Below are 352 nucleotides of genomic sequence, written 5' to 3'. Positions count from 1 at the left end.
AAAGAATTAATATTATATCATGAAATTATTTTTTTCAAAAATTTAAACTGATAAAAAGAGATAACATAAATAATTATATATTTTTCTAATATTTAGGAGACTAATATTTTAGTGAAAAAAAAGAAATTAGTTTAAATATAAGACAAAAATAATAAAAAAATGTTAACCCCCTGAAATTTTTCCGTTGAAATATTCTCCCATTAGCCAGAACCATATTCATCAACTAATTCTATACAGTTATAATTAACTCTCAATTAAGTGTAAGTTGAAGAGAGAATAATTACTTTCCAAATTACTCAATTATTCTTAAATTATTTTTTCTATTTTTATTTATTGAAAATTAATTTATATT

This window comes from Arachis ipaensis, chromosome B05 (assembly GCF_000816755.2).
Source record: "Arachis ipaensis cultivar K30076 chromosome B05, Araip1.1, whole genome shotgun sequence".
NCBI lineage: Eukaryota > Viridiplantae > Streptophyta > Magnoliopsida > Fabales > Fabaceae > Arachis > Arachis ipaensis.
The sequence above is the reverse complement of the archived record's forward strand: the minus strand, read 5'-3'. Positions refer to the sequence as shown.